General features: G+C 37.1%; 2 non-coding genes across 2 annotated transcripts; both read right to left on the bottom strand.

Moving 5' to 3' along the window:
• Positions 1 to 140: 140 nt before the first annotated feature.
• trnal-uaa (transfer RNA leucine (anticodon UAA)) lies at positions 141 to 223 on the bottom strand. Its single transcript has one exon. It is a non-coding gene; the product is annotated as a tRNA-Leu (tRNA).
• A 270-nt stretch (positions 224 to 493) lies between these two features.
• On the bottom strand, positions 494 to 576 carry trnal-uaa (transfer RNA leucine (anticodon UAA)). Its single transcript has one exon. It is a non-coding gene; the product is annotated as a tRNA-Leu (tRNA).
• Between the last annotated feature and the right edge of the window lie 6,194 nt (positions 577 to 6,770).

Genomic DNA, 6,770 nt, shown 5'->3' with positions numbered 1-6,770 from the left:
AGTCTCATCCTGGTTGTGTTGGAAGCATTTTCGAAACAGGTATGGATTTTCCAAAGTTAAAGTTCAGCCTTGAGTATTAGTTTAGTTAAGTGTCTGTAAGGCTCACTAAATTGGTTAGAAGCAAACACTAAGATCCAACTTACCAGGAGTGGGGTTTGAACCCACGAGGACATATGTCCATTGGATCTTAAGTCCAACACCTTAACCACTCGGTCATCCTGGTTTTGTTGTGAAAGTAACTGGTTTATCACACAAAAGTTGTGCTTCATTGTCAAGCAGGAAGTCTGAAAGAAGATTTCCAGGGCAGGTTCAAACTAATGTTTACTGGATTTTAAGTCAAACATCTTAACTGCTCAGTCATCCTGGTTGTGGCAGGATAATTTTGGAAAGAGGTATTCATTTTCCAAAGTGAAAGTTCAGCCTTGAGTATTAGTTTAGTTAAGTGTCTGTAAGGCTCACTAAATTGGTTAGAAGCAAACACTAAGATCCAACTTACCAGGAGTGGGTATTGAACCCACGAGGACATATGTCCATTGGATCTTAAGTCCAACACCTTAACCACTCGGTCATCCTGGTTGCTTTGTCAACGCTACTGGTTTATCACAATAAATTGGTGCTTCATTGTCAAACAGAAAGTCTCAAAGAAGATTTCTAAAGCAAGTTTAAACTTATGTCTTATGTCAAAATGAGATATCTCCGTTTTAATATTTTTTAAAAAACATTTTTTTTATTGTCATAATTTTATTATTATGGTTCATTGTGTTAGTTAGATGTATTTTTTTTGTTAGTGTGTCTTACATCAAAACAAAGCAACTGCAGTTTGATTGATATTAATTGAATGCACAATAAAAAAACGTGATTTTCTTTTCTTTTTTAAACGGAGTTATCTCATTTTGGAACCAAACCCTCCATGTATTCTAACATACTTCATATTCAATTTATAACTGCACTTCTGCATTGAGAGACTGTTAAGATGATAATCTTTATAAAAACCCGTTATCACTATTTTCTACATCATTTTCATATGAGGCATATCAGACAGGTTTTTATACTGCATGATAATATGTATTCTAAGGTGGTGTGTATGGTTCCCTGGGAGCACATGATGTCTTATATGCATTGTAAGTAGCTTTTGATAAATGTGTCTGCCAAATACATGAATGCAAATGTAGAAAGCACAACTCTATGAGCAAGAGTGAAGTCCAGCTCCATTACCAGTTGTTCAGTCTGATCAGTAGGACTTACTCGTCCGTTCAGACAATGATGCTCATCAGTCATCCTTCATGATATACACAACAACACATTCTTACTGTTCATCACAACAGTTCCTTTCGTTTTATACTTTATCAATTCTATAAGAGAGCAGCACTCTTCATTTGAATAAATATCAGTGTTCCCCATTCAGTAATTTTTCATCTGCAAGAAACAGAATTTATTAGACTAATTAAGCTAATGATTAAATTTGGATCAAAGTTAGCGGGGGATCATTTCACGCCAACCTACATTGTGATACAACAGTGAACCAAAACACAGTCTAAGTTGCAAACTATTATGGTATGGTACATTAATTCAGGTAAATTGTGACATTTCAATTTCATAAAGGGTTCTGATTTTAGTGTATAGTGCATGCTATTTGAGCTTTAAAAACAAGGTTTATTCAGTTCATTTCAAGTTGAATTGTTGAATCGTTCATTCAAGTAGATAGCACTTAGTTATCTGTTAACAATAACCATCTTTTCTTTTTCCAGAACACACTACATGAGAAATATTTTCACAATAAATATTGGGGAAAGCAACTGCATTACTGTCAACTGACTATGCGCTGTGCTGCATTGTTATTGCTCTACTTAATCCCATTTATGTATTTAATAATCCCATAGAAACTCTATCCTCGATCTCATCAAGGTTGTATCTGTCTACAACGAGATGGAAATGAAATTGATTTACTCTGATTGACTATAGCAGACTGTCATAAAAATGAGTAACAATAATCCCTTCCAACTAATATATGCAAAACAATAACACGCCCTGAAGAACAACCCTCATGTCGACCCCATGTGTACAACAAACCATTTGAAGCACAGATGGGTCGTTTTTATCATGATCGTCTAATGATTACTGTATATTTTGGTCTTTCATGAACCAGAGGAATCTGGGGTCGTTTTGTAAAACAGACCAGGATAGCAGTTGTAAGGTTTTGACTGAAAGGGATTAGATAAGATTCTTGTGGAATTAAAACAGCCCGTCAGTCAATTACATGAAACTAAATGTTTTCTGACCTGATCTTGCCACATTAGTGTTATGGGCTGGACAAAGAGAATCTCCTGAAGCTAAAGATGTATTTTGTAATTCACAATAGTTCCAAAGTTATTACTGACACGAAATAGTGTCTGAAATATTCCCTACATGAACAATTGCTCGTCTACTGTTTCTGCAGCTCAATAAGTCGAGCCTCTTGCTTCAGTTTCCAGGGAAAACACATAATTATAAAATCTATATTGTAAGCAACTTTGGATAAAAGCTTCTGTTAGACTCTAAAACGATTGTGTTAAAACAACACATTTTGTGTTACTTTTAACAAAAAAATGGTATCTCAAAATCTACACAAAATGTGTTGAATAGCATAACCCAAACAATGTGTTATTATTTTTCACATCCTTTTGGGGAGTGTATTGTATAAACTGTAAATGTTTTAGCCATAAACTAGACAGACGCTTACAGACCCAGAAATAAATTTAGACTGAAAAAATACACAACAACATATTATTGTGACTACATTTTTTTATGTTTTTAAATCAACTTATTAATACGTTAAGAAATATTATGTTCTTTTGATAAATTACAGCATCTCAACCCTTTGCAAAATGTTTAAAAGTCATTTAAAACATTTCTGGAATGATTAGATTTTTCTTAAAAATTGAATGTGGCAAAAAATATTGTGTACATCATTTATTATGATTTACAAAAGTGACACAGTGTTTGTCATTCAGAACCCTTTCATGTTTTGTTAATGGTTCTTTCAAATTTCTCGGATGCTGATTTCTGTTGGCCATTCATGCTTATTTTTGTAATTTTGTGTATCGTGACAGCCCTTTTATTATTCACTTTTATTAAACTGTTTGTGAAAGAATCAGTATAAAAATCCCAAACAAAATAACATGTGGGATTGGATTGACATGAGCCAAGGAAAAGGAAATGGTGTCATGATTCTCATTGTTGCACCGTTTTTAAACCATTTTTAAGCATAAACTGTTCAGTTAGGTGTCCTGAAATATGAATAATAATAAGCTTGTCACATATTCATCCTAAAACACTTGAACAGATGTGCATGCCCACTTTCTCTTCAGACTCTCAGTCAGAAGCAACTGCTTAATTTAAGGAGAATGGGGGCAGGAGCGTGTGGGCGACATTAAGTCAGTGTTTGCCTTCGGCTCTTAAAATACAACACTGACAGAGCAGATACGCTTCAGGTATTGAGCGTCCTAGTTTTGTTGAAATACTAGACTTCTATGTCTACTGGTTTAGTTCGGGAAACAAATACATATTTCAAATAAAAATACATTAACGTCGCATATCACACATGGTCTTCGATGAGCGTGACACACCAAGCGATCCAAAAAATTGTCGTACAATCTTTCACAATCCTTGAAAAACTCACGCAGCGTGCACATGCATTCTGACGCGGTGTACTGTGCTGTCCCTATTACACCTCTCTCAAAGACCTCAGATGACTCACTGACCTTTGGTCAAACCTGGAAGCAAACCGCTCACGTCGCAATGAGTCAGAGACTAGACAAAGCCCTCCTGTTCCTCATCGGGCCAGTCAGACTCCATGATCTAACCAGACTCGAAGAAAAGACAAGTATGGAACGAGGAAATGCGGAGTGACATGGAAACATCTGACAAGACAAACACAAAGACACGCACACACGCGCCACAGATGGCTTCTATCATAGCAGATGTGGAAGGCGGCCAGGACAGATGGACAGCAATTTGCAGTGAAGAGCATACCGGGGCACTGAGGAACCAGGCTTTTGTCATTTTGTCGAAGAAATATAAAGAAGCGTCTGCACACGGCCTTCTCTTGTCTTCTTCTGCCGATAAACATCAGTTTAACTGATCTTAGGGGTTTAACTCCATAGGGGTGCCAAACATCAGCGCTGTTTGCCTGAGCGATCTAGCATTTGTGCACAAGGGAAAATAATTGATTCTGGCTCTTTTGTGACGGCCATTTTCTTCCTGTTGTTAAGCTCATGTAAATTAAAGGCAGGATTTCTTTTTGTGTCTTTTACCATCTCATCCTCAGCTTCTGTCGCTCCAGAACTGGCTGCACAAAGTCATGGATTTGATTCCCAGAGAACACAGATATTGATATAAAACGTGTATCTTTAATGCACTCGCATAAAAGCATCTGCCAAATGCATATAATCTAATGGATGATATATGAGATCTGCCTTATTGACCGCCGGCTCACTCCTGTAACTGAGAATATGAAAAAAGCTTTTCTACCAAAAGACACATATTGTATTTTAGAAAGAATAACCTGTAGCCGTAAAAAATGTTCCATTCTTACTGCCAACCTTCAAGAAAGATTCGCATGACTTGATGACGCTTATGCTGTACTCCAAGTCTTCAGAAGCCATACAATTTTTCACTGGAAATCTTCTGTAGCTCTCGAATCCAATTTACAGTCAATTTTATTCAGACTTCCGATTCAAATGGTCACCTGACATGTGAGAACCAATTGTGTTGTGGCTCTGACATTGATGACAGCGCTGTCACTGTGATGCGTGATGTTAAGACTTAAATAATTTCTGTTTTCCATACAAAGCTATCACGGAGTCTTGAAATACAGCACATGAGACACACAGGCTCATTTTATGAGATTTTTATAGTGCTTTTTGTCCATCATCCAATTCCATTATATAAAAGAGCACTTAGACTTTCTGGCTCTCCTTTTATGTTGGACAGGAGAAAGAAAGTAATGTAAAGGCTGAATAAAGGAAAACAACATTTTGAGTGAGCTCTTCCTTTAAGACATGTGTATTAAAAATCAGAAAGCATAGGAAAAAACATACATTTTCCCATGAATTGGATTACGAGTATAACATCAGCCGGCTCCAGAGACAGAATACTATTACTATTGACTGTGAAAGCAGACACATTTTCATTATATTCGCAAATCAACAGAATGCCATTATGGATTGTGTTTATTTCTTAATCCCTGAAATAAAGCAGAACCCAAGCAAAGTTTTTTTGTTAAATGTGTGCACCGGGTATTCAAAATATTTGATCTTTCAGACCTTTAATTGCTTTTAGAGTTTTTTTATGATGATTAAGAGGTATTGTGCTTTACAGTCAAAACCTACCTTTCATTTCATCTCTGATGTGAAAATGATGAGCGTGAATATGTAATCTAACAGAAATAAATATGACTTGAGAAAGCAAATATGGATGTATCGTTCGTGAATTGGGCTATAATATATGCTGAAACTAAACCAAGATTGAAGTCTTCTTAAAGTCTAAAGAAATAAGCCGAAGTTGGAGCCAAAGCGGTTAGCGCACACCCTCTCTCAACACTTTTCTCAAAATGTCTCTTTGTCTTATTTTCTAGTAAAATCAAATCATGCTGTCTTGTTCCTTAGGCATGAATTTTCGGATAAATTCTGTGAGATCTACGCTTCAAACCATGAGGGAAATTACACAAAAATACCAATGTGAGTATGTGTATGTGCGTGCGTGCGTTTTCAATATTTGCTCTTATACATCTGGGAGACGTCTATTTGATGTCTGCATTTACATCTGCGAGACATTTTTTTTATGTTTGCTCTTTTGCAATACATCTAGAAAGAGGATGATTTACATAATACTGCTCTTTCTATGAAGTTTTCCAGATCTTTAGCAGACATCTTACAAACGTACCTGTGCTAACTGGGTGCCCTACATAGTGTCTTTATGGTATCTGAATTCCACACTGTCCATTCTACAAATCTCACCAACGCTTTCTCATGAACTGTTTTCAATGTGCCACAGATATCATTAGAGTAGTTCACTCATCTCTGTCCTCCAGGAACGTGTGAAAGCAATTATCAAGATTCAGTAGCCTCCGCGTTCACAGCAGCGAATGCTAATCGTCAATCTCTCCACAAGTCTCTCCTATTATTCCCATTACTTATTCTGACGTCCTGTGCTGAAACGGCACAATTTCCTGCATTGAATGTGTTACCTGGAAAGGAAAAACGCACTGCGGTGTGTGATTTCCTTCTTCGGAGACCCGTTGGGTCAAAATGAATTGCAGAAAGTTTTTGACACTCAGCGGGTAATTAGATCAAATGAATCTTTTCACTTGGTTAACAATCAGACACTTGTGGGAGCCGCCGAAGCCGCCTGCTGCTCTCTAACCATGACTGAAGTAAATAGCTTTCTACAATTTAAAAAATTGAAGTGGATTGAAATCTACTTGGTGCATCTGAAAAATATTAGTATGCCCCCGTCAATCCTAAAGGATATCACCACCAGAAATGTGAGAGTCTAGTAAGTGTTTGACTTAGTTTCTCTCCAGAAGAACTCTTCTATCATCAGAGATTGCCAAGGGGGTGGCTCGAGCTTCCATTCAGTCGCCAAAGTCAGAAACTTAATGTCTTGAATACTAGTCCAAACAGGAATGTTGACCTTGAGCTGGACACGGATTGCTGTCATGCACAGGTACAGTATGACTTAGGCCTGAAGCCCAATTTATGGTTCTGCGTCGGGCCTACGCAGAGACACAT

The sequence above is a fragment of the Triplophysa dalaica genome, chromosome 15, assembly GCF_015846415.1.
Source record: "Triplophysa dalaica isolate WHDGS20190420 chromosome 15, ASM1584641v1, whole genome shotgun sequence".
Taxonomy (NCBI): Eukaryota; Metazoa; Chordata; class Actinopteri; order Cypriniformes; family Nemacheilidae; genus Triplophysa; species Triplophysa dalaica.
This window is presented reverse-complemented; position numbering and strand designations above follow the sequence as displayed.